The sequence below is a fragment of the Eleutherodactylus coqui genome, chromosome 9 (genome assembly GCF_035609145.1).
Source record: "Eleutherodactylus coqui strain aEleCoq1 chromosome 9, aEleCoq1.hap1, whole genome shotgun sequence".
Taxonomy (NCBI): Eukaryota; Metazoa; Chordata; class Amphibia; order Anura; family Eleutherodactylidae; genus Eleutherodactylus; species Eleutherodactylus coqui.
The window spans coordinates 111,274,462-111,300,819 of NC_089845.1; the positions used below are offsets into that span (position 1 = coordinate 111,274,462).

Here is a 26,358-nt window from a genome sequence, read left to right on the forward strand (position 1 = left end):
TACTCAAGCCGCACTTTAGTATTTACATCATGGGAACTTCTCAATAAAACTAATGAAATGGAGTCAGGTACTGAAAATTAGTATGTTGTATCTTGCATCGGATTTAAAAGTTCAAGTCTACTTTCTAAATCATTAATTTTAAGGCTAAATGTATAGCAAAGTAACTTGGGGAGGTACTTGCACTACTTCATCATGCCTTCTGCGTCATTCAAATTCAATACCTTCATGGTCTTACTTATTTTGCAGCCGCTCCTTAGCCTAGTGTCTGTGCTGCCCATGATATGCTACATGTATGTTGTGGTGGTTTTTTTTGCCTATATTACAGGTGTACTAAAAAAGTCTATTATTAATTGCATAGTAAATGTTGCTGTGGTCATGACACACAATAACTGAAACAACAAAACAGGTGGCTCGTCTTCTCCCCAATGGCATGTATCTTGGCGATCCTCCGGAGGCCATATGAATAGCCCAAAGCCCAAACACAAAACCGAAGACAAGCAATTGGTAATCCCGGACAAGATTTCTTTCTTAATCAATAAACGCATGCACACAACAAAACTAGAGCTCAAAAACAGGGATCCCACTTACGCGTTTCAGAGTCGTCGAGTCCTTATTCACAGCCAGCTATTAACAAAGACCCAAAGGGTCTAGCTGTGAATAAGGCCTCAATGGGTCTGAAATGTTTTTGAATATTACTATTGCCGTTTCTATGGATTAATAAAGAAGATGTTGTCCTGGATTACCGAGTGTTGGTCTTCAATTTTGTGTCCTGTGCTGTGCTCATAGCATACATAGATTTAATAACACATTATTTAGAGAATAATGGCTCCTTTCCCATCCATTTCAGAGGCAATAGTAGTCTATCAGTAAACCTTAGGGGCCCTTTTGTGACCAGATCTCATTATCAAGGCAGAACTTGGAATTCCTCTGAGGATGAACCATCCTGACTCGGTGTGAGAACTGATTTGACTTGGGTGGTTAGATCCAGGAGCAACACCCTTTCACTCCATTAATAAGGATTTGGTCTCCTCTGTGGGGAACAGACTATTACTCCAGAAATAGTCTTAGTTAAGAGTCAGCTGGTGCACCTGGTCAGGTGTTCCATTATGTGGAACTAGAGGGTGTAGCATACTCATTTATTGTATCAGCAGCACATCTTCTGCCCAATAGGGCCAGACAGAGCCCCTGCAATGCCCACCGTGGTCCGGATCCAATTCAGGCCACCGTATAAACAGTCCAATAAATAGTAGCACAGGCAGCAGTTTCTGGTGGGAGGAATAAAGAGGATTATCTGTTTGCACCAGAAACTGCTGCCTGTGCTACTATTTATTGAACTAGAGGGTGTAGACAGAGACATAGTTGAGGAACAAGTTGAGGTCAGGCAATATTTCAGGGAGTAAGCTCTTTGTCAAGCTAGATTAATATCAATGGGAATAATGCCCACCATATGAGCATTGCCTCCTGTGTTGTGATGTCACTAGAGCTTTAATAAACTAGAAATAAATTCCATTTTATACATTTGTGTTCTGTCTTATTCCCTTCTTTAACCCTTTCCAATACAATTTGTATTCTAGTTTTCCTAGGGGGCTTACTCTTTTTCTGCCATTATAAAACAGCACTATCTGCTGGCTAAAGCCAGTACTTCATGAGTTGGCACATTGGATAGGCTCCGACAGCAGAAAGGCTGGCAATATACAGTAAAAGAACCCCAACAGATGTCTTCCAACATCAGAGCTGCACAGCCTCCAATCATAATGTCTTCAGAGGTCAGACAGTAGATTGGAAAGGGTTAACCCTTTCTAATCCAATTTGTATCCTGGTTTTCCTAGAGGGCTTACTCTTTTTTTGCCGTTATACAATGGCGCTATCTGCTGGCTAAAGCCAGTACTGCATGAGGTGACACGTTGGAAGGCTCAGACAGCAGAGAGGCTGGCAATATACAGTAAGAGAACCCCAACGGATGCCTTCCAACATCGGAGCTGTGCAGCCTTAAATCATAATGTCTTAAGATGTCAGACAGTGGATTGGAAAGGGTTAAACTTTCGCAAAGTATTGCATATACATATAGCAAACATTAATTTGACACTTCATGCATTAAGTACACAGTTACAGTAAACTTTAAATTGACACTTAACAAAAAAAGCTATTGAAAAACTCAAGTGAAAATTTGCTGAAACTGTGCAATTGATGAGTTAAATATCAAAATAATGTTTGCGACATCTATTTGCACTGCAGCTTTAAATGTTACTAGTTCAGAGGACACGGTGTAAGGCCGTATGCACACGGCAGGTTTGGATACCAGCTGCGGAATCCCACACGGAGTCCGGCCCTGACCGCGGCGGGTGACCCTGCATATCAGTTGTCTTCTTTGCTGGCGTCCACACGGATCTGACTTCTTCCGGCTTCTCTGTACTGTGGATGGTCCTCACGGCTCGCCATCGGACATGCGCGGTACAGATTTTTTTAAAATTCCTGCCTTTCCTGTGGAATTTGCGGATGGGCCATGGGTCGAATGGATTTCTGCATGGAAGCCATACATGCTTGTGTGCATGAAGAATCACTTTTGCATAGTATGCTATGGGCGGTATTTGCTGTGGAATCCGGAGACGGTCGCCCGCTCTGAATTCTGCAATTCAAATCCACCCCTGTGCATTAATGATTAAAAGGTAAATGAACCAACTTATTTGCAGTTACCCAAAAAGACAAATATAAATTATGAAACTTTGAAAAGTGAGTATATATAACAAATGGATGACAAAACAATATGTGATATCTTTAATGTGTTTATAGCAAAAGCTAGCGTGGAGAATCAATAAAAGTTGTCTTCGTTCGTGTGCGGATAACATACTTTGATTAATTGTCCTTTAATGGGAGCATAAACTGGGTTTGGCTGGTATTAAATACTTTACTATTCCTTTAACACACTTATACAGTATTCTGCCAGCGTATTTGCAAATTACTGATAAAGTCTTATAACAGTTCTTCAGGTTTATGGGCATCAGCGGTTATTCATTCCTAATTAACAGATCTTTCAGACAGAAGGATAAACTGTCCCCATGAGAGTACGCTGGTTTTATTTTTTCATAAGAGCCTGTGTTTTGTGAATGCTGTCAAATTAGCTCTGTTTACAGAAAGCAGATCCTGTAAGCTTTACAGAAAGTAGTTTGCAGTAATGCACACAGCACTTAAAATGTGTGAAGACGTAGTAAATAGATTTTCCATTTACAAAATGCGAACGTTAACTCTTTATAATATCTATGACCTTTCCGCTTCCAATCTTCCAATCAGTATTTTAGACATGTGAAGACAATGTATACTAATAGTAAAGTATAATTTACCTAAAGGAAATGGGAAAATAATGAAATTAAACTATCAGAGTTAACTAAAAGCGTGAAAACTGTTTTTTTTATTGTAAGGGCATCCACACAAATTCTCAATGATAACACTGCATCTAACAGAATGCAGAACCAGAAGTGTTGCTGCCAGGACGGGACAGTTTTACAATACAGTCTCCAGACTTGGGATGAAGCGATCATGTTTGAGAATATTTGTAAGATATTAAAAAAAGTGATTTTTATGTTTCTTAAAATACATTTTCTGTCTTTGTATACTTTTATAGGCCTTTTTTTTAAAGGAGGGCTTCTAAAAGTCCCTCTAAACCTCTCCATGAAATATAAGGGTTAAAAATGATTAAAGGTCCTGGTTCTTAATTGTGCAGCCTTGGATTTTTTTGGCACAAAAATTGCACTTGCAACCAATAGCGGATAATGAGATTACTTTTTCGGTCATGGCGACAGACTATTGCTTTCCTCATTGCACATAAGAAGAACCAATTGTCTGAAACCTTCTTATAGACTCCGCAGGTGGCTATAGCCCCTGTGTGACACCATTTACATGAGCGCTTCTGCTTATTTTTTACATTGGCGCATTGGGAGAAGGATAAGCCCTGAGTCAGGACAATCTGAGGCTCTTATTACACGTTGAAAGGTTACTTAGTTTATTGATCTTTATGCAGGAAAGATACAATATTGTCTTACAATGATTAAAGGCCCATTTACATGCAACGATTATCGCTCAAAATTTGTTCAAAGGACCGTAAACGAGCAATAATCATTCTGTGTAAACGCAGGCATCGCGCACTTTTCATTTGAGCAATGATTTAGGATTAATTTAAAATCCCTCGTTCAGCTAGTGAGAGATTAAGCAAATACAGATATCTTTCAATGTGTTTACACTAGACAGGAGAGAACAATGGAATGTGTGGCCGCTGTTTACACAGCTGGGCATGTGTTTAATCACATGCTGAGCTCTGCAAACAACTCCTGGAGGTCCTTTTAGATGCAAATGAAGATGATAAAGTGTTAATGTCCATTAACACTTCATGCAAATAGATCACTAAATCTTTCAATCTTTCATCTGTTTGAAAGATTATTTTTGAGTGTAAATTGGGCCTTAAGGGTTGTTTATGTACCAAACAGTTGTTCCAACAATTATCACTACTGAGCTTTCACACAGGAGAAATGAAAGCGGAGCGGACTGGAGAACGTTTCTGGCCACCCACCTTTATTCACAAGCAGTCCTTCATAGATGAACAATTGCCTGTTTACAGAGGCCGATCGTGGTTGATTTTTATGTCTGCCTAAACTGAACCACAAACAATAAGCTTCTTTAAGTGCATTCCTGTGCATTTTACTGTACTTTTTGCGCAGCCAGGCCATGTTGATTTGGGCATGGGACAAACTCAAGCCCCAATGTAATTGGCTGTTGAGTTCAAGATGTTCTCTTTTCCCAGGGTTTTTGTGCAATGCTACACGCAGTCCCTTGTGTATTGTGTGTGGTTTTGCACCCCCCCCCCCTTCTATGGGGTCCTTTGGTGCGCAAATACATACAAAATAGAGTGGGTTCTATTTTTTTGCATGTGCAAAAAAGGAAGCGTGAATGCACCCACTGAAATTAATGAGTTCTATTCTGTGCATATTACACACAATTTTTGCATGCACAAAAATGTGCAAATACACCCATTTGATGCCAACCTAAAATATAAGCCCTTCCCTGAAAATCAATCCAATAATGTGTAAAAAAAATCTATACTCATCTCTCTGCAGCTGCCGGGGCTCAGCTGTGTCCAGCCGGCTCTTCTCCTGCACTGCTCGGAGGAGTGTTCAGCAGGCGGGGATTTAAAATGAAATGAATTCATATTTGGATGGCTGTTGCCTCTGATTGGCTGAGTGCAGGGACCAATCAGAGGCAGGTCTCAGCTGTCATTCAATAGCTGAGAGCTGCCTCTGATTGGTCAAATAGCACAGCCAATCAGAGGCAGCTGATTCAACAGGCGGGGATTTTAAATACCCGCCTGCTGAATACTACTCAGAGCAGTGCAGGAGAAGAGCTGTCTGGATGCGGCTAAGCCCTGGCAGCTGCAGAGTGGTGAATATACATTTTTTTTTACTCGTTTTTGGATTGATTTTCAGGTAATGGCTTACATTTTAAGCCCTTCCCCGAAAATCACTGCAGCGCTCGCCAGGCAGCCCATTGCTTTTAATGGAGCCGGCTGTATTACTGGCTCCATTGAATTCAATGGGAAAACATCGCTCTCCTCTGCCACAGCTGTGACAGAGGATCGCAATCTTCTCCATATGTTTTCAGAGGGGCCGGCGCTGCCGCCGCCCCTTCCGTTGGCTACAAGGTGGAACTCCTGGATGTGACAGCATCCAGGGGTTTCACATCCAAGGAATCCCCTGCTTCAGCTCTCACAGCCGCAGCAGGGTAGAGAGGGCTGCGCTCATTTTGAGTGGCAAAACACCCGTGTGACTAAGCCCTTTTGAGTGGATAAACGCTGCAGTGTTTTTTCAGCTGTGACGCCCGCTTAGGTCATGCAAATTTTTGAATGCATCAGATATGCATTCAAAAATTTGTGCATCAAAATGCCTGTGTGACTGAGCCCTTATTGTATGGAGGCACTATCACTATATGGGGGCACAACAATAACAGTTACACTTTAAGTACTTAATATGGTAGCAATACATTCTCATATTAAAGGCTGACTATCATGTACATTCTAACAGGGAAAGATAAAGTAGCTCTCCACTGTGAGGAACATACCATGAAGCATCACCATCTTGGCTTCCTTCGCTTTGTGTTGAGAATGGGTTTATCTGTAGTCTAATTTGCATTAGAAGATTTGGCTAAAATTGTCCTTTAATAAACCTCTGATTATTATTAGAGATGAGCGAACGTACTCGTCCGAGCTTGATACTCGTTCGAGTATTAGCGTGTTCGAGATGCTCGTTACTAGAGGTGAGCACCACGAGATGTTCGAGTTACTTTCACTTTCATCTCTGAGACGTTAGCGCGCTTTTCTGGCCAATAGAAAGACAGGGAAGGCATTACAACTTCCCCCTGTGACGTTCAAGCCCTATACCACCCCCCTGCAGTGAGTGGCTGGTGTCACCCGAGTATATAAATCGGCCCCTCCCGCGGCTCGCCACAGATGCATTCTGACATAGCTCAGGGAAAGTGCTGCTGATGCCGGAGCTGCTATAGGGAGAGTGTTAGGATTGATTTTAGGCTTCAAGAATCCCAACGGTCCTTCTTAGGGCCACATCTGACCGTGTGCAGTACTGTTGAGGCTGCTTTTTGCAGTGTTGCACTTTTTTTTTTTTTTTTGTATATCGGCCGTGCAGAGCATTGCGTCCAGAGCATTGTGTCCTGCAGTAATTTTACATAGTCCAGGGCCAGTAGTGGTGGTGAGGCAGGGACAGTGAAAGACATATCTAGTCTATATAGGCAGTGGGCTTTTCCAAAAAAATTTGGGAAAAAAAATCTATTTGGGCTGCCTGTGACCGTCCTGACTGCACTGCGTCTCTGCTGGGGGTAGTTGTCCTAATTCATACGCAGCCAGCTAAGTGTTACAGCAGGCTTGCGCAAAATACTTTCCTGGCTCTGCGTTGCCTCTTACATCACCGCTGTCATCCTGTCCAGAGTGAAACAGTCTGCAGTAATTTTACATAGTCCACGGCCAGTAGTGGTGGTGAGGCAGGGACAGTGAAAGACATATCCAGTCTATATAGGCAGTGGGCTTTTCCCAAAAAATTTGGGAAAAAAAATCTATTTGGGCTGCCTGTGACCGTCCTGACTGTACTGCGTCTCTGCTGGGGGTAGTTGTCCTAATTCATACGCAGCCAGCTAAGTGTTACAGCAGGCTTGCGCAAAATTCTTTCCTGCCTCTGCTGTGTGTTCCGTAAGCGAAGTCAGCCTCCAACCACAGGCCAATAAGCGGCACATTTAATTACAGCGTTCTGTTTCTGCACTACTGGTAATACAGCATGCTGAGGGGTAGGGGTAGGCCTAGAGGACGTGGATGCGGGCGAGGACGCGGAGGCCCAAGTCAGGGTGTGGGCACAGGCCGAGCTCCTGATCCAGGTGTATCGCAGCCGACTGCTGCGGGATTAGGAGAGAGGCACGTTTCTGGCGTCCCCACATTCATCTCACAATTAATGGGTCCACGCGGTAGACCTTTATTAGAAAATGAGCAGTGTGAGCAGGTCCTGTCGTGGATGGCAGAAAGTGCATCCAGCAATCTATCGACCACCCAGAATTCTGCGCCGTCCACTGCTGCAACTCTGAATCCTCTGGCTGCTGCTCCTCCTTCCTCCCAGCCTCCTCACTCCATTACAATGACACATTCTGAGGAGCAGGCAGACTCCCAGGAACTGTTCTCGGGCCCCTGCCCAGAATGGGCAGCAATGGTTTCAAATCCTCTCCCACTGGAGGAGTTTGTCGTGACCGATGCCCAACCTTTGGAATGTTCCCGGGGTCCGGGGAATGAGGCTGGGGACTTCCAGCAACTGTCTCAAGAGCTTTCAGTGGGTGAGGAGGACGATGACGATGAGACACAGTTGTCTATCACTCAGGTAGTAGTAATTGGAGTAAGTCCGAGGGAGGAGCGCACAGAGGATTCGGAGGAAGAGCAGCAGGACGATGAGGTGACTGACCCCACCTGGTTTGCTACGCCTACTGAGGACAGGTCTTCAGAGGGGGAGGCAAGTGCAGCAGCAGGGCAGGTTGGAAGAGGCAGTGCGGTGGCCAGGGGTAGAGGCAGGGCCAGACTGAATAATCCACCAACTGTTTCCCAAAGCGCCCCCTCGCGCCATGCCACCCTGCAGAGGCCGAGGTGCTCAAAGGTCTGGCAGTTTTTCACTGAGAGCGCAGACGACCAACGAACAGTGGTGTGCAACCTTTGTCGCGCCAAGATCAGCCGGGGAGCCACCACCACCAGCCTCACCACCACCAGCATGCGCAGACATATGATGGCCAAGCACCCCACAAGGTGGGACGAAGGCCGTTCACCGCCTCCGGTTTGCACCGCTGCCTCTCCCCCTGTGCCCCAACCTGCCACTGAGATCCAACCCCCCTCTCAGGACACAGGCACTACTGTGTCCTGGCCTGCACCCACACCCTCAAGTCCGCTGACCTCGGCTCCATCCACCAATGTCTCTCAGCGCACCGTCCAGCCGTCACTAGCGCAAGTGTTGGAGCGCAAGCGCAATTACGCCGCCACGCACCCGCGCACTCAAGCGTTAAACGTGCACATAGCCAAATTGATCAGCCTGGAGAGGCTGCCGTATAGGGTTGTGGAATTGGAGGCTTTCAAAGGTATGATGGCGGCAGCGGCCCTGCGCTACTCAGATCCCAGTCGCCACTACTTTTCCCGATGTGCCGTCCCAGCCCTGCACGACCACGTCTCCCGCAACATTGTACGCGCCCTCACCGACGCGGTTACTGGCAAGGTCCACTTAACAACGGACACGTGGACAAGTACAGGCGGGCAGGGCCACTATATCTCCCTGACGGCACATTGGGTGAATTTAGTGGAGGCTGGGACCGGGTCAGAGCCTGGGACCGCTCACGTCCTACCCACCCCCAGAATTGTGGGCCCCATCTCGGTGGTGGTATCTGCGGCGGTGTATGCTTCCTCCACTAAACCACCCTCCTCCTCCTCCTCCTCCTCCTACGCAACCTCTGTCTCGCAATCAAGATGTGTCAGCAGCAGCACGTCGCCAGCAGTCTGTGTCGCGCGGCACGGCAGCACAGAGGTGGGCAAGCGTCAGCAGGCCGTGCTGAAACTACTCAGCTTAGGAGAGAAGAGGCACACGGCCCCCGAACTGCTGCAGGGTCTGACAGAGCAGACCGACTGCTGGCTTGCGCCGCTGAGCCTCCAACCGGGCATGGTCATGTGTGACAACGGCCCTAACCTGGTGGCGGCTCTGCAGCTCGGCAGCCTCACGCACATGCCATGCCTGGCCCACGTCTTTAATTTGGTGGTTCAGCGCTTTCTGGAAAGCTACCCACGCTTGTCAGATCTGCTCGGAAAGGTGCGCCGGCTCTGCGCACATTTCCGCAAGTCCCACACGGATGCTGCCACCCTGTGCACCCTGCAACATCGGTTTCATCTACCAGTGCACCGACTGCTGTGCGACGTGCCCACACGGTGGAACTCTACGCTCCACATGTTGGCCAGGCTCTATAAGCAGCGTAGAGCTATAGTGGAATACCAACTCCAACATGGGCGGCGCAGTGGGAGTCAGCCTCCTCAATTCTTTACAGAAGAGTGGGCCTGGTTGGCAGACATCTGCCAGGTCCTTGGAAACTTTGAGGAGTCTACCCAGATGGTGAGCGGCGATGCTGCAATCATTAGCGTTACCATTCCTCTGCTATGCCTCTTGAGAAGTTCCCTGCAAAGCATAAAGGCAGACGCTTTGCGCTCGGAAACAGAGGCGGGGGAAGACAGTATGTCGCTGGATAGTCAGAGCACCCTCCTGTCTATGTCTCAGCGCGTTGAGGAGGAGGAGTAGCATGAGGAGGATGAGGAGGAGGGGGAAGAGACAGCTTGGCCCACTGCTGAGGGTACCCATGTTGCTTGCCTGTCATCCTTTCAGCGTGTATGGCCTGAGGAGGAGGAGGATCCTGAAAGTGATCTTCCTAGTGAGGACAGCCATGTGTTGCGTACAGGTACCCTGGCACACATGGCTGACTTCATGTTAGGATGCCTTTCTCGTGACCCTCGCGTTACACGCATTCTGGCCACTACGGATTACTGGGTGTACACACTGCTCGACCCACGGTATAAGGAGAACCTTTCCACTCTCATACCCGAAGAGGAAAGGGGTTCGAGAGTGATGCTATACCACAGGACCCTGGCGGATAAACTGATGGTAAAATTCCCATCCGACAGCGGTAGTGGCCGAAGGCGCAGTTCCGAGGGCCAGGTAGCAGGGGAGGCGCGGAGATCAGGCAGCATGTACAGCACAGGCAGGGGAACACTCTCTAAGGCCTTTGACAGCTGTCTGGCTCCCCAGCAAGACTGTGTCACCGCTCCCCAGTCAAGGCTGAGTCGGCGGGAGCACTGTAAAAGGATGGTGAGGGAGTACGTAGCCGATTGCACGACCGTCCTCCGTGACGCCTCTGCCCCCTACAACTACTGGGTGTCGAAGCTGGACACGTGGCCTGAAGTAGCGCTGTATGCCCTGGAGGTGCTTGCTTGTCCTGCGGCTAGGATCTTGTCAGAGAGGGTGTTTAGTGCGGCTGGGGGAATCATCACAGATAAGCGTACCCGCCTGTCAACCGACAGTGCCGACAGGCTTACACTCATCAAGATGAACAAAGCCTGGATTTCCCCAGACTTCTCTTCTCCACCAGCGGACAGCAGCGATACCTAAACAATACGTAGGCTGCACCCGCGGATGGAAGCATTCTTCTCTATCACCATCAAAAACGTGGACCTTTTAGCCTCATCAATCTGTGTATAATATTCATCCTCCTCCTGAAACCTGACGTAATCACGCCGAATGGGCAATTTTTCTTAGGCCGACAAGGCTCAGTCATATAATTTTTGTAAACAATTTTTATACGTTTCAATGCTCATTAAAGCGTTGAAACTTGCACCTGAACGAATTTTTATTTTAACTGGGCTGCCTCCAGGCCTAGTTACAAATTAAGCCACATTAACCAAAGCGATTAATGGGTTTCACCTGCCCTATTGGTTGGGCATGGGCAATTTTTCTGACGTACATTAGTACTGTTGGTACAACAATTTTTTGGAGCCCTCGCCTACAGTGTAATCCAATAAATTTTTTGCCCACCTGCATTAAAGCTGACGTTACATCAGCTGTGCTGGGCACTGCAATGGGATATATTTATGTACCGCCGGTGGCTTCCTGGCACCCACCCATGCTGTGGGTCCACAGGGAGTTGTAACTGCATGTGTCCACTTCTAAAGAATCCCAGTCTGACTGGGGCATGCAGTGTGGGTCGAAGCCCACCTGCATTAAACATGACATTACCTCAGCTGTGATGGGCAATGCAATGGGATATATTTATGTACCGTCGGGGGGTTCCAGGGAGCCACCCATGCTGTCGGTCCACACGGAGTTGTAACTGCATGTGTCCACTTCTAAAGAACCCCAGTCTGACTGGGGCATGCAGTGTAGGCCGAAGCCCACCTGCATTAAACATGACATTACCTCAGCTGTGCTGGGAAATGCAATGGGATTTATTTATGTACCGCCTGTGGCTTCCTGGGACCCTCCCATGCTGTCGGTCCACACGGACTTCACAATAGGGAGTTTACCTGCCTGTGTCTACTTATAAAGAACACCAGTCTGACATGGGCATGCAGTGTGGGCCGAAGCCCACCTGCATTAAACATGACATTACCTCAGCTGTGATGGGCAATGCAATGGGATATATTTATGTACCGCCGGTGGCTTCCTGGCACCCACCCATGCTGTCGGTCCACAGGGACTTCACAATAGGGAGTTGTACCTGCCTGTGTCTATGAATTAAAAACCCCGGTCAGGTTGGGGCATGCAGTGTGGGCCGAAGCCCACCTGCATTTAATCTGACGTTAGCTCTGCTGTCCAGGGCACTGCAATGGGATACATTTATGTACAGCCGGTGGGTTCCAGGGAGCCACCCATGCTGTGGGTGCACACGGAATTCCCATTGTGGAGTTGTACCTGCCTGTGACTATTTATAAAAAACCGCGGTCTGACTGGGGCATGCAGACACCTTGACAGAATGAGTAGTGTGTGGCACATAGGTTCCCCATTGCTATGCCCACGTGTGCAGCTCCTGATGGCGGTGGCACAGGATTATATTTCTCATTGCTTCTGTACAGCATTGTGGGCTATCGCCCCGCCCCTTTTAAAGAGGGTCGCTGCCTAGCCGTGCCAACCCTCTGCAGTGTGTGCCTGCGGTTCCTCCTCATGGCAGACGCACTTATAAATAGACATGAGGGTGGTGTGGCATGAGGGCAGCTGAAGGCTGCGCAGGTACACTTTGGTGTGCGCTGTGGACACTGGGTCGTGCGGGGGGGGGGGGGGTTGGGCAGCATGTAACCCAGGAGAAGTGGCAGCGGAGTGTCATGCAGGCAGTGATTGTGCTTTGTTGGAGGTAGTGTGGTGCCTAGCTAAGGCATGCATTGCTAATGAGGGCTTTTCAGAAGTAAAAATTGTTGGGAGGGGGGGGGGGCCCGCTCTTGCCGCTATTGTGGCTTAATAGTGGGACCTGGGAACTTGAGATGCAGCCCAACATGTAGCCCCTCGCCTGCCCTATCCGTTGCTGTGTCGTTCCCATCACTTTCTTGAATTGCCCAGATTTTCACAAATGGAAACCTTAGCGAGCATCGGCGATATACAAAAATGCTGGGGTCGCCCATTGACTTCAATGGGGCTTGTTACTCGAAACGAACCCTCGAGCATCGCGAAAATTTCGTCCCGAGTAACGAGCACCCGAGCATTTTGGTGCTCGCTCATCTCTAATTATTATCCATGTTACAATATGTGATGCTTCGTTTTAGTTGTTATATTTTAATTAATCTCCTTTTTTCTCATTAATACAGGAACTAAAGAATAGGATTTGTTCACTGTTTATCTTATGGATCTTAGAATATAACATACTGTAATACAGAAGGCTACTGGACGTCACATGAAGTAACGTGTTCCTTCACAAACCTTCCTGCACCTAAGCAGACTGCCTGTATACCTTACATAGGCTTTATGTGAAGGTTGAAGTATAACTTAGCAGTTTGTATCCAAGTGTGCCCATGTTATTGCTGGTAATCAGCACACAGGGAGTCACGGACACCACTGCTTTAACTCTGGCTTTCAAATATTACCCTTGTGTGTTGTGTGAGCCTGTGAGATTCAAGTGACTAGAATATCATTCATTACTACATGTCAGCTTAGAAAGAATGTCATCTTTACCATTTTCACAGGAATCGCTCACAAAACTGAATTACTTTACTGCATATCCCAAGCCACATTCCAAAATATTGTCATACATATATGATATTAGACTCAAGAGTGCCATATTTTCATGTCAAAATGGTAATACACTGTATTACAAAAAAATATTGAAATAATTCTGGTAAATTCCTGAAATTATGTTACGTGTGCGGCTGGGATCTGTAGTTCTAAGCTTCTTAGCAGCACAGCTACAGGTGGTTGAGGGTTATTTGAGCTGGCTGGGTGTGGTACTTCCTGCTAGCCAATCTCCTGGGTCTGTGCTCACATATAAACCCAGCTCCTGGTCTGTCTCTGGCTGGGTCCCAGAGTGAGCACTCATGTTACTTCTGTGTCCTGTAACTTGTTATCAGTCAGCTTGTTCCCACTCTGATCTGTGTTTGTTTTGTCTCTCTGCTTCCCCAAGATGGTTTGGACACCTGTAGTCCTTCTCTGTGTTATATGCAGATCCCCTTTACAGGTGCGGCCTTCCAAACGTCTTATGTCTCGCTCTCTGTGTCAGTTGGTGGATCCCTGACACAGTTCCCTCTGTCAGCCTAGTTGGTTGGCTGTCTATCCCCCTGTATGAGGACACCTGGACTTGCTGTGAGTTCTCTATGTGCATGGAGTCTGTGTGGTTTTCACTATATGTTGTAGCCTGCTGTGTGATCTGTGACCTGTGTCCTGTTACCTCTCCTCTGTTTGTAGCCTGCTGTGCCCTGTGCTCTGTCCTGTTACTGTTTTAGTTGGCTGTGTGTCCTGTGCTCTGTCCTGTTCCTGATGCAAGCTTGCTGTGTGATCTGTGTCTTGCTGGTTCATGTCCGTTTGTACGTTTAAATTCTGTCAGTTTTGTGTAAGCTTGCTGTATGACCTGCGATCTGTGTCTTGTCCTATTGCAGCTTTCTGTGTGAATGGTGTCCGGGTCTCCTGGACCCCTGGTTAGTGTAGGGACTAGTGGTATAACCAGGAGCCGTGAAGTTGGCCAGCTATCTTCCACGTTTTGTACAAAATGTCAACTAATACCTGGTATTTATATTCAGCTTACTATCTGTTATTAGTGGTTGCATTTTGGCTGCTGTATGCTGTGTATTCTGGCTCTGTGTGTCCTGTGGTTCAGTCCCTGTCATGTGGCATGTGTATGTTACCTGTTCTGTGGCGTGGCTCCTAGGATCAGCTAGGGCCCAGTTCCGAAGACCGCTGGGCCGCGCTCTTATTGGAGCGATGTCCCCGCTCAGGTAGGGCCATGTCATCATCCCGTGTAGCTCAGGGCTAGTTGCCTGAAACCCGTGTGCTAACCCGTGTGCGTATCTGTCCTCTTTGGTCACGATCGTGTGGGCCCCATGCTTAGTTTGCCCACACGATTGTAACATATGTGTTAGGGACTGCTAGTGTAGACCACTGAGTCAACTTACCAGTTTTGACGTACAACCAATCCAGGCGAGGTTAGCAGCTGACCTTGGCAATCAGAGGCTTCGGTACCAGACGATGAGAAACAGATCGGTGAGGAGCAATATAGAAGGAAAACTTTGCCCATCACTAGTCAGGGATATGAGGGGCAACCCTGCCTAGAAGCGAGTGTGCGCCCTAATAAGAATGGCCTCACGGTCTTCCTCCTGGCCTTGGCTGACCGTGACGGGACACTGAACACCCCACTCTATACACCAAAAACACAGAACAGGATTGGGAATAGTGCAGAGACGGAAAAGCAAAAAGAGAAGCATACACGGGCAAGGCTGAGGAACCAGCAACAGGATATAAGACAGGAGGCGTACAAAGACTGGAGAGCAGCAAACAAAGGAACACTGATAAAGTACAGGATAAGCAAAGATAAGAGGACAGAGATGAGACCTATACTGGGTGTAAGAGGCATACACGCAACAACACTGAGGCAAAGAGTGAGGGTTCCCAGCTCAGCTAAATAGAGAGGTAATTACCAATGCCCTACAGCTGAAATAAGAGCGCTGGAGCAGATAACGATTGACGTGCTGGAGAGAAGTATGCAGCAGTTCAATTACAGGGAAAGCAGGACGACATCCACATCTACCAGAAACAGCAAGAGACAGATAAGTCTGAGCTGCAGACCTAATAATATGATAAATACATTGTGACACTAAGGTATTAGTCTGACTCAGACTGCTGTCTTTTTTCCATAAGACAGATGTATCACCTTCAGGACTCAGTCAGACGAGCAAATTTTAAATGCATGTATGGCCGCAATTTTAAAATGGTTCTATTAGAACCAATGCTTTCCAATGAAAGCGGTCACATGTCTGGTTTTTACATGTGTTTAAAATTCACTCTGGGGAAAAAAAGGACAGCATTTTTTGATTCACACAAAAACGCAGTTTTCGTGTGAAACAATGCAACTTTGACAGTAGGAAATCCTACTGTCAAAGCCTTTAAATAAGCCCTAGCTGCAGGAAAAAAAAAAAAATGCATCACCTAGAAGCACTGTCAGATCCGGCGCATCTTCTCCCCAGTTCCCCGACTCTTCTTCTCCTTCATGTTCTTCCCGCTGGGGATTGAAAAATCCCTGCCTCCTGGAAGTGCTGCCTCTCATTGGTTGAGGGATTTGACCAATCACAGCTGAATGGTAGCACTTCCAGGAGGCGGGGATTTTTCAATCTGCAGCTAGAAAAAGAAGAGCCAGCTGCCCGGGTAGTGCTTTTAGGTGCTGTATATATATATATATATATATATATATATATATATATATATATATATATATATATATATATGTAAATATATATATATATTTTTTTTTTTTCTGCAGCTAGGGCTTCTTTTCAGAGTAGGGCTTATATTTCACACACCCCCTCCCGAAAATCCCTGCCTTCATCCCATTCCTTTCAATGGGTTGGCAGCAGTGCCAGCCCCATTGAAAGCTGTGAAAGAAAATTTAGTTTGGTTCATAGATCTTGGTTCATCCTGATGATGCCTTTAAGGCCTTCAGAAAGAACATGATGCCCTGTTCATGAACCATGTACAGACTTCAGAAGTCACGTACTTTCCCAAGTGTTGGAACACAATTATCTGCCAAATTATCTTGGAAACGGTATCAGGATGTTGCAAGAATTGCTGACTGTGGAGGAGTTAGCTTTTAATTGTGCTGTTTATATGACAGTTATATGACATCTGCAAATTCTAATGTGTTTACGCCAAAAATGATTTCTTAAGTTTGGGAAAATCATTTTGTAGCCAAAAATGTATCTGACCATTAGAGATGAGCGAGCACCAAAATGCTCGGGTGCTTGTTGCTCGAGTCAAACTTTTCGCGATGCTCGAGAGCTCGTTTCGAGTAACGAACCCCTTATTGAAGTCAATGGGCGACTCGAGCATTTTTGTATATGACCGATGCTCCGGATAGGTCTTCACTTGTGAAACTCTGGAAAACATCAGAAAGTCATGGAAACACCACAGAAAGGGATAGGCAGGGCAGGGGCAACATGCACGGCTGCATCTAAGACTCCCCGGTCCCACTATTAAGCCACAATAGGGGCAAGAGTCTGCTTCCCCCTAACAATTTTTACTTCGTACAAACCCTCATTAGCAAGGCACACCTTAGCTAAGCACCACACTACCTGCAACCAAGCACAATCACTGCCTGCGGGTCACACCGCTGCCTCTTCTCCTGGGTTACATGCTGCCCAACCCCCCGCACAACCCTGCGCTCACAGCACACACAAAAGTTTCCCTGCGCAGCGTTCAGCTGCCCTCATGCCACACACTCGCTTCATAGCTACACCACCCTCATGTCTATTTCCAAGTGCGTCTGTGATGAGGAGGAACCGGAGGCACCCACTGCAGAGGGTTGGCAGGGCCAGGCAGCGACGCTCTTTGAAAGGGGAGGGGGGGGGCGATAGCCCACAATGCTCTTGAAAATTGATGAGAAATTGACGTTCGATCTTCATTTCAATCCCGTGCCACCTCCGTCAGGAGCTGCAAACGTGGGCATAAAGGGAACTCAGGTGCCAGCACTTCTACACATCTCCACAATGCAGCAATACTCAGTGTGGGAAGCACGTGAGCGGGCCCAGGGTCAAGCTCGTTCCCAGCCTCCATCTTGTGTGACCCAAGGTGCCGCGAGTTACATAGCAATGGGGAATCCATGTGCCCACACACTATTCATTCTGTGTTGGTGTCGGATAGCTCAATCGACACCGCAAGGGGAAAGCCGTCTGCACTCTGCCCCCTACCCAAGTCAGTCAGTGACTTTGTGCCAGACAGGTAAATCACCACAATGGGAAGTCTGTGTGCACCCACAGCATAGGTGGGTCCTAGACAACCAAGACATGAACCATGAAGAAATCAGAGTGCCTAAATATGACAGACCTTCACTGCGCCGAGGACATAGGCCTCAGCCCACACCCTCAGCAATTACGGGCATGAAGCGGACTTCGATGCTAGTACACCTCTGAAGGTCTCATTAAATCAGTTATGTTTTCTTTCACCGCTTCAAAGACTGGAGTAGCCAGGAAAAAGTTACACGGGCCCAACCTGGCACAGTTGCAGTTCCCCCGGGACATAGGGCTCAGCCCACACCCTCAGCAATCGCAGGCATGAAGCGGACTCCGATGCTAGTACAGCATTAAACGTCCCATTAATGCCGTAACACTCCTCTTCTTTGGCCCAAACCAGTGTCTCAGATAACTGTGGTAACACGAGAGCAAATACATGATGCCCAGTGCTGATCCCCTGACCCCAAGCAGGAGGAGGAGGTGGCCTTACAAGGCCAAGAAAGCATGACCAGGACCCGCTGTAACCTGTGTGGGAAGGATGTGAGCGGGCCTTTGGTCAGGCTCGGTCCCAGCAAACACACTGTGTGACCCAAGGTGCTGCGAGTTACATAGCAATGGGCAATCCGGGTCCCCTCACACTATTCATTCTGTGTCGGATAGCTCAATCGACACGGCAAAGGGAAAGCCATCTGCACTCTGCACCCTACCCAAGTCAGTCAGCGACTTTGTGCCAGACAGGTAAATCACCGCCATGGGAAGTCTGTGTACACCCACAGCATAGGTGGGTCCTAGGCAACCCAAGGCATGAACCATGAAGAAATTGGAGTGCCCAAACATGGCAGACTTTCACTGTGCTGAGGACATAGGCCTCTGCACAAATCCTCAGCAATCGCGGGCATAGAGCGGACTCCTCTTGTTTGGCCCAAAGCAGTAGCCCGGATAACTGGGGTAACGCGTGAGAAAATACATATTGGCCTCGGGCCCACAATTCCTGCCCTAGTCAGTCAGTGTTTGTAAGCCTGATAGGTAACACACCACGATAGGAAGTCTGTGTGCACCCATAGTATAAACAGACCCCTGTAACATTACAGTAGAAAAGGTATAAGCAGACCCCAGTAACATTTCGGTAGCAGTAGTACTCAACCGAGAGGGCAGGTGAAACCCATAAATATTTTTTGAAAGATACAGCTCGCTGTTGCTTAATTTGTAACAGAGGCTGTAGGCAGCCCTGTTTAAAAAATTGGTTCATGTTAAAGTATTAATACTTTTGAAACTTTGAAAAATTGTAAAAAAATTGTTATATGAGCCTTTTGGGCAGAAAAATTGGCAGTTCAGCGTGATGACATGTTGTTTCAGGAGGAGGAGTAGGAGGAGGAGGACTAATATCAGAAACAGATTGACAAAGCTAAATGCCCCATTTTTCTGGTGATAGAGAAGAATGCTTTTATCTGCGGTTGCAGCGAAAAGAATCTTTAGTTTCCACTGCTCTCTGCTGGTGGAGAAGAGAAGTCTGGGGAAATCCTGGCTTTGTTCATCTTTATGAGTGTAAGCATGTCGGCACTAGAAGTTGACAGGCCGGTACGCTTATCCGTGATGATTCCCCCAGCTGCACTAAACACCCTCTCTGACAAGACGCTAGCGGCAGGGCAAGCCAGCACCTCCAGGGCATACAGAGCAAGTTCTGCTTGCGCTGTCAGATGGGAAGTTTAGCATCACTTTGTCCACCAGGGCCCTGTGGTATTGCATCACTCTCGTACCCCTTTCCTCTTCGGGAATGAGAGTGGAATGGTCCTCCTTGTACCGTGGGTCGAGAAGGGTGTATACCCAGTAATCCGTAGTGGCCAGAATGCGTCTAACGCGAGGGTCACGAGAAAGGCATCCTAACATGAAGTCAGCCATGTGTGCCAGGGTGCCAGTACGCAAGACATGGCTGTCCTAGCTAGGAAGATGACTTTCAGGATCCTCCTCCTCCACAGCCCATACACGCTGAACAGATGAGAGGCAAGCGGCATGCGTACCCTCTGCAGTGGGCCCAGCTGTCTCTTCCCCCTCCTCCTCCTCCTCCAAAACGCGCAGAGATATACACATGAGGGTGGTCTGGCTATGAAGCGACATACTGTCATCCCCCGTCTCCTGTTCCAACTGCAAAGCGTCGGCCTTTATGCTTTGCAGCGAGCTTCTCAGCAGGCATAGCAGCGGGATGGTAACGCTAATGATTGCAGCATCGCCGCTCACCATCTGGGTAGACTCCTCAAAGTTTCCGAGGACCTGGCAGATGTCTCCCATCCAGGCCCACTCCTCGGTAAAGAATTGGGGAGGCTGACTACCACTACGCCGCCCATGTTGGAGTTGGTATTCCACTATTGTTCTACGCTGCTCATAGAGCCTGGCCAACATGTGGAGCGTAGAATTCCGCCTTGTGGGCACGTCGCACAGCAGTCGGTGCTCTGGCAGATTAAACTGATGTTACAGGGTCCTCAGGGTGGCAGCGTCCGTGGTGGACTTGCGGAAATGTGCGCAGACGCGGCGCACCTTGCCGAGCAGGTCAGACAAGTGCGGGTAGTTTTTCAGAAACCGCTGAACCACCACGTTGAAGACGTGGGCCAGGCATTGCACGTGTGTGAGGCTGCCGAGCTGCAGAGCCGCCACCAGGTTACAGACGTTGTCACACACGACCATGCCCGGTTGGAGGCTCAGCGGCGAAAGCCAGAGGTCGGTCTGCTCTGTCAGACCCTGCAACAGTTCGGGGGCCGTGTGTCTCTTGTCACCAAAGCTGAGTAGTTTCAGCACGGCCTGCTGACGCTTGCCCACCGCTGTGCTGCCACGCCACACCGATTGCTGGCGGCGTGCTGCTCAGACTTCTTAATTGAGAGGTAGAGGTTGCGTAGGAGGAGGAGGGGGAGGGTTTAGAGGAGGTGGCATAGACCGCCGCAGATACCAGCACCAAGGTAGGACCCGCTATTTTGTGTGTGGGTAGGACGTGAGCGGTCCCAGGCTCTGACTCGGTCCCAGCCTCCACCAAATTCACCCAGTGTGCCGTCAGGGAGCTGTAGTGTCCCTGCCCGCCAGTACTTGTCCATGTGTGCATGGTTAAGTGGACCTTTCCAGTAACAGCGTTGGTGAGGGCACGAATTATGTTGCGGGAGACGTGCTGGTGTAGGGCTGGGATGGCACACCGGGAAAAATAATGGCGACTGGGGACCGAGTAGCGCAGGACCGCCGCCATCATCTTTTTGAAAGCCTCTGTTTCCACAAGCCTGTACGGCAGCGTCTCCAGGCTGATTAATTTGGCGATGTGCACGTTTAAAGCTTGTGCATGCAGGTGCGTGGCGGCGTATTTGCGCTTTCACTCCAACGCTTGCGCTAGCGACAGCTGAACGCTGCGCTGAGTGACATTGCTGGATGGGGTCGAGGACAGTGGAGGTGAGGGTGTGGGTGCAGGCCGAGAGGCACTCGTGCCCGTGTCCTGAGAGGGGGTTGGATCTCAGTGGCAGGTTGGGGCACAGGGGAAGAGGCAGTGGTGCGACCCGGAGGCGGTGAACGGCCTTCGTCCCACCTTGTGGGGTGCTTGGCCATTATATGCCTGCGCATGCTGGTGGTGGTGAGGCTGGTAGTGGTGGCTCCCCGGCTGATCTTGGTGCGACACAGGTTGCACACCACTGTTCGTCGGTCATCCGCGTTCTCACTGGAAAACATCCACAGCTTTGAACACCTAGCCTTCTGCACGGAGGCTTGGCACAAGGGTGTGCTTTGGGAAACAGTTGGGGGATTCTTCGCTCTGGCCCTGCCTCTCCCCCTGGCCACCCCACTGCCTCTTCCAATCTGTCCTGCTGCTGCATTTACCTCCCCCTCTGAAGACCTGTCCTGAGTAGGCTTAGCAAACCTGGTGGGGTCAGTCACCTCATCGTCCAGCTGCTCTTCCTCCGAATCCTCTGTGCGCTCCTCCCTCGGACTTACTGCCCTTACTACTACGTCACTGATAGACAACTGTGTCTCATCATCATCATCCTCCTCACCCACTGAAAGCTCTTGAGACAGCTGCCGGAAGTCCCCAGCCTCATCACCCGGACCCCGGGAACTTTACAAAGATTGGGCATCGGTCACGACAAACTCCTCAGGTGAAAGAGGTACCATCTTTTCCCTCTCAAGGCAGGGACTCGAGAACAGTTCCTGGGAGTCTGCCTGCTCATCAGAATATGTCATTTTCATGTAGGGAGGAGGCTGGAAGGAAGGAGGAGCAGCAGCCAGAGGATTCAGAGTTGCAGCAGTGGACTGCGTAGAAGATTGGGTGGCCGATACATTGGTGGATGCATTTTCTGCCATCCACGACAGGACCTGCTCACACTGCTCTGTTTGTAATAAAGGTCTACCACGTGGACCCATAAATTGTGATATGAAGCTGGGGACCCCAGAAACTTGCCTCTCTCCTAATCCCGCAGCAGCCGGCTGTGATTCACCTGGACCAGGAACTCGGCCTTTGCCCACACCCTCACTTGGACCTCCGCGTCCTCGTCCGCGTCCACGTCCTTGACGCCTAGCCCTACCCCTCATCATGGCAGATTACGAATAGAGCAGGGGCCAAATAAATTACCCCACTCTACAGCAATGACAACTGGGCCTTAATTCACCGCACACAGAGACTTGTAGATAGCGAAGGCTCTGTGCTGTGACTAGGAAAAATTAACCCGCTGCCTTGCGCTGATACCTAGGGGTAATTTACTGCTCACAGAGACTTGTAGATTATAGAGGCTGTGTGTAGTGGGAGAAGACTGTAAAGCCAGTGGATAGTGCTGGTAACTGCGACGATCTCAAGCCCACCAACGGAAATGGTATTGTGGGACGATCTGCACAGCGGCTGAGCTGAAATACTTAGCAGTGGCCCCGGTAATATTACAGTACTGTTTAGCGGTGAGACTGCGGTGTAATTCACTGCAGACAGAGAACTGTATAAATAATTATGGAATTATTTGCGTACACTTTCACGCTGACAGGGGCATTGTAAGGGAAACTCCAAACAGAAAAAAATTATACGGAAGGCTCCAAACAGGCCTAGCTGTGAAATAGTGAAGCACTACAACTCCCAGCAGCCACTCAGTAAAATGCAGATGGTTAGATGCAGCCCAACGAAGTTTTTTTTTTTTTGTGAACAAGAATACAGGCTGTATACTGTGTATATCACTTTCCCTCTAAAAGTGGCTGTGTTAGCCCTACGCTGTGCGTATAATTCACTGCAGACACAGACCGGTGTAAATAATTATGGAATTATTTGCGTACACTTTCACGCTGACAGCGGTATTGTAACAAAAACTGCAGCCAGAAAAAAAATTATACAGAAGGCTGCAAATAGGCCTAGCTGTGAAATAGTGAAGCACTACAACTCCCAGCAGCCACCCAGTAAAATGCAGATGCTGAGATGCAGCCCCACGAAGGTTTTTTTTTTTGTGAAAAAAAAATACAGCCTGTATACTGTTTATATCACTTTCCCTCTACAAGTGGCTGTGTTGGCCCTACGCTGTGCATATAATTCACTGCAGACACAGAGCGGTGTAAATAAATATGGAATTATTTGCGTACACTTTCACGCTGGCAGCGGTATTGTAACGCAAACTGCAGCCAGAAAAAAATTATACAGAAGGCTGCAAACAGGCCTAGCTGTACAATAGTGAAGTACTACAACTCCCAGCAGCCACCCAGTAAAATGCAGACGGTCAGAGGTAGCCCTAAGAAGGACCGTTGGGGTTCTTGTAGACAGGATCCTACACTACCACTGTCCCTATCTCAGCAGCACTTTCCCTATACTCTGTATAATTGACTGCAGACTGAGAACGCTATAGCTGTAATAGCCTGCACAGCCCGAGATGGAAAAAAAAAAAATGTTGCGCAAAACTGCTCCCAGCAGCTACAACAGTAATACACATGGTCAGATGTGGCCCTAAGAAGGACCGTTGGGGTTCTTGAGGACAGGATCCTACACTAACACTATCCCTGAGTAAGCAGCAGCACTTTCCCTATACTCTCCCAGTGTGTGTCTGAGGCGAGCCGTGGGCGGGACTGCTTTAAGTACTTGGCGGTCACTTGATCTCGCCAGCCACTCACTGCAGGGGGATGGGATAGGGCTGGCACATCACAGGAGGAAGTGGTAATGCCTTCCCTGCATGTCTATTGGCTAGAAAATGGTGCTAAACATGCACTGAAGGAAATGGAATTGACTCGAGTACCTCGTGGTGCTCATCTCGAGCACCCTAATACTCGAGCGAGCATCAAGCTCGGACGAGTGTGCTCGCTCATCTCTACTGACCATATATCTTGCATATGTGACATTTGTATAATCCATCCCATATCTATATGATGGTTACGCCTTTCCCTCCTTTCAATAAAATTACGGTGTTGGGCGGCTGAGATTCAGAACCCCACTACCATTAACTGGATTCAGATCTCTTGTCTGAGTTTTTGGTTAACGGCTAAGTCACTTGTGACTCTTACTTAGTGATTTTACCTGATTTAGGTGTACTTCTTTAAAATTTCTCTAACAAAGCAATGGGATAGCATTGCGCTCCTCTGCCACAGCAGTCACAGAGAAGATCGCGCTCCTCTGCCACAGCTATGACAGCTGTGGCAGGGGATTCCTTCATCCCCGTGAGGAGTCCCCTCATCACTGAACACTGTGACAGCAGTGGCAGGGTGTTCAGTGATGAGGGGACTCCCCGCGGGGATGAAGGAATCCCCTGCCACAGCTGTGACAGCTGTGGCAGAGGATCGTGATCTTCTCCATATGTTTTCAATTGGGCCGGCACTGCCGCCGCTGGTCCCATTGACAACAAGGTGGAACTCTTGGATGTGACAGTTTCACATCCAAGATATCCTCTGATTGTTTTCAAGGAGCCTCGCTATATGTGCGAATTTTAAATGTGTGTGACCGCACAACAGTTGCGCATAAAAAAACGTGTCTGCCACTTTGGTCACTCATTTTTTATACAAGCATTTGCGTTTTGTTTTCACGGACATATACATTCATGAAAAAAATGCTCATCTGAGGCCTCAGAAATGCACTCTAGTAGGTGTTGTTTCTTTAAGATTCTGCTTTACTTCAGCGGGTTAGCATTATCACTATATATAGGAAACAGAATAAAATAAAAAAACACCTAGCCATCTGGCCACTACCTAAACTATATCAATGGCCCTCACTGCACGTAAGCTTACTGCCAATACTTCATGAACTTATCACATAATCCATTACCCAAAATGGTGCTGCAGTAAGTTTCTCCTCTCAGATTGGGTAGGTATTAAAGATGAGCGAACACCAAAATGTTCGGGTTCGCGTTATTCGAAACGAACTTCCCGCGATGTTCGGGTGTTCGTTTCGAATAACGAACCCCATTGAAGTCAATGGGCGACCGGAACATTTTTGTATTTCGCCGATGCTCGCTAAGGTTTTCATGTGTGAAAATCTTGGCAATTCAAGAAAATGATGGGAACGACACAGCAAGTTCTCCTCTGCCACAGCTGTAACAGCTGTGGCAGAGAAGAACGATGTTAGCCCATTGAATTCAATGGAGCCGTCAATACAGCCGACTCCACTGAATGCAATGGGCTGCCGGCGATCGCGGGATGAATTGTCGGAAAGGGGTTAAATATATAAGCCCTTTCCTGCAATTCATCCAGAAATGTGTAAAAATAAAAAATATATATATACTCACCTGGTGCCGACAGACGGAGTTCAGCGCGGCAGGCTGCAGTTCTCCTGAACTGCTCTGAACAGCTGTTAGTAGTATTCAGCAGCCGGGGATTTAAAATCCCCGCCTGCTGAATAAGATGCCTCTGAATGGTCACAGCCTGACCAATCGGAGGCAGCACTCACTCACCCATTCAAGTATTTTATTCTTCCAGGAAATAACAGTTCTGGAGCATCATTTCTTAGTACTTTGTGTTGTGCCATTCTTCTGTTACTCCTCCTGGAAATTATTGGATAAATTTGTATGTTAGCATCCCCTTTGGCAATGGGGTGTTTTACTGTAAACTGAGAGTCCAAAAAGTGCTTACACTGTCAGATTGTATAGGGACACAGCCTGTTGACCTGAGTAATAGTAATATTCTATTGCCAATTTATTCATAGCTTGCCAGGAGGAATAACAGAGGAACGGCATAGAACAGAGCTCTAGGAAAAGATGTTCCAGCAGTGCTATTTCATGGAGAGTTCAAGGACGTATTAACGGGTCACTCCAGCAACAATTTTCATTAACTGCACCCCTCATCTGATTGCCTGTCACACTCTGGACGTCTCCTATATATTTTGCAGTCACTTCAATACAGTGCAGCTTCCTGGCTGAAATTTGTCTAATGTCATTTTGATTTATATATGTCCCCCTGCTTTCTCTTTCTCTACACAGTGCTAGAAATCCCATGATGCATCAGCACAGTGTTACATGGCCAGCTAGAGCAGTACCATCTCTGCCTGCTGGGAGGACAGTGTGATTACCATTACCCACTATAGTCATTATAAATCAGGGAGATTAACTGTGATCTTTCTCTCGATTGTAACAGTATGACTGGAGCCTCTAATCATCATCAGTAACTGAGATAAGTGTTTCCGCCCCTCCTCTCCCATGTAATTTCATCATACAAGAAGTCCTGGTGACAGAGATTGTTCTCTGCAGGAGTCATGGACAACTAAGGTGGACACACTGAGATCACATAAGCAAAATGAAAAGTAGGACTCTGAGAATTTCCAGATAGAAAGGAATAACTAAACAAAGTAATACTAGCTGACTTATATACTGGGGACTAGTTACGTAATGAAAAAAAAAGGTCAATAAAGTGGCCCTTTAACCTTTTCCAAT

The 26,358-nt window shown here is 48.0% G+C and overlaps 1 protein-coding gene across 1 annotated transcript in view; it reads right to left on the bottom strand.

Annotated features, from left to right (window-relative positions):
• LOC136578686 (lipoxygenase homology domain-containing protein 1-like) overlaps positions 1-26,358 on the bottom strand; it is a 325,705-nt gene that overhangs the window by 18,282 nt on the left and 281,065 nt on the right. The window lies entirely within an intron of this gene.